This window comes from Tupaia chinensis, unplaced genomic scaffold, assembly GCF_000334495.1.
Source record: "Tupaia chinensis unplaced genomic scaffold, TupChi_1.0 Scaffold147458_1, whole genome shotgun sequence".
Lineage (NCBI taxonomy): Eukaryota > Metazoa > Chordata > Mammalia > Scandentia > Tupaiidae > Tupaia > Tupaia belangeri.
The window spans coordinates 1,377,338-1,379,240 of NW_006207309.1; positions in this window are offsets into that span (position 1 = coordinate 1,377,338).

Below are 1,903 nucleotides of genomic sequence, written 5' to 3' on the forward strand. Positions count from 1 at the left end.
AGGTCCCGCCTTATTATTGCATCACAGTGGTAAGAACTAGACGATTTATATTTGATACTTTGAAAACATTTACTGGTTTCCTAGGAAACAATGCCTTGAGTACTGTATAAGCAAACTATAACATAGATACTAGTCCTACAATTTCTCAGCAGAAAGAAAGCTTCTGGATTTTAAAACAGAAATTAAAATGTAGGTTGTTGGAATAGTATATGCTGCCTTTTCTAGGCAACAAAGGAGAAGGAAAAAACCACAACCTCAAAATAGATCCTTCCACTAAAAATAAGTATTATATATAATAAAGATCTTGTCAGATTCTATCATCCTTGTGAATTTCTGAATCCAAATTTCCTTTTTATTTATTTTTTGGCTTTTCATTAGTTTTATAAGTGCATTTGCCAGAGATGTTGCTAGTTAAAAATGTATAAAAATGTTGTGACATTATGAGGCTTGAACCAGATCTGGATGTATCATGGAAATAGATTTGATGATTAAAGTGCCAGACCATTTTGGTTTGTTCGGATATTTAATTTTCATTGCATATTGGGAAAATTGGAATGGGATGGAATTAGAGCACTAAATGCAGTATTTCACATTTGCAGTCTTCTTTAGTTAGTTCTTAAATATATTTACCTCCATAATCACGAGTTTGGTGTCAATCAGAAAAGTTTTACTCTTCTAAATTCATATGAATACCATACTAGCTTTACATGGTATGTGGATTGATTCTTGGAATCTCTCTCTCTCTTTTCTCTCTCTCTACATACACACACACACACACACACACACACACACACCACATCAGGTTGTATTAGGCAGAAACTGGAATAAAATCTTGAAAAAGCTCTACGGGCTTCAACTTGGCAGCAGGAGAGCTTAATTTTGATTCAGTAGCTACCAAAATCCCACATTAATCGACAACATGGAACAATAATTTTTACACCTCCGTGCCAACTTCTCATTTTTTTCTCATAAACTACCAGACACCCATAGGCTTTGTTTTTTGTAATTTAAACTGTGATATTCAGGAAAATATGGTGGAAGGAGCATTTGGTTTTGCAGCAGAACAGACATGGATAATGATTGAGTCACTAGTGAGGGACTTACTGAGAGGTTAGGTGACTAACCCAAAGATGCACAACTAGTCAGTAGCACAGTTTTCATCATTTTTCAGGTGACGTCCCATTATATTGTTATGCCTTTCTGATCTTTCAAAGCTTCTTAACTGAGCATGAGGATGGTAGTGTATTGAGCAGGGTGTCATCTGTGAATAGCTATTATCCCAACCAGGAAACCAAACAGAGCTATTTCTCCTTTTCTTTCCTTCCAACTTCCTTGCTTCTCCCTCAGTATGATTTGCCTCTCACAGAGAAGAAACATTATCAAGTAAAGTTGTTAGTTAAGGGCCAGCAGGTGTCATAGTGATTAAGGTCCTGAACCCCCACATGGTGGACTGTGGTTCGAGTCCTGGACCCAGAGGCTTGAAAATCACACTGGGTGTGTACACATGATGCCCAAAATCCCAGGAGGAGAATGGAGAAGGGATTGTGGTTGGGTCATTTCTCACTTTCCCTTTCACCGTCTCTGGCAAGCACACACATTCTATGAAAAAAACTAAAAAACAAAAAAAAGCTATTAGTTAAACTTTCCTTTATTTGTATTTATACATGCATTGAGACCAATGAGTTTTTATAAGGGAAATCCTATTTCAAATACCAAACAATTAAAATTTGAAATTTGCATAGTCAAATTACATTAGCATGTTAGAAGTAGAAACTGTTTTAAGCATAAACCAGCCCCAGCAGTAGGACTATTTTGAACATTCTATTTCAGAAATCTAAAAAAAGAAGAAAAAAACTGAAAGCCTCAATAAAAAATAAGTCATTTTTGCCAAACATAACTCGAC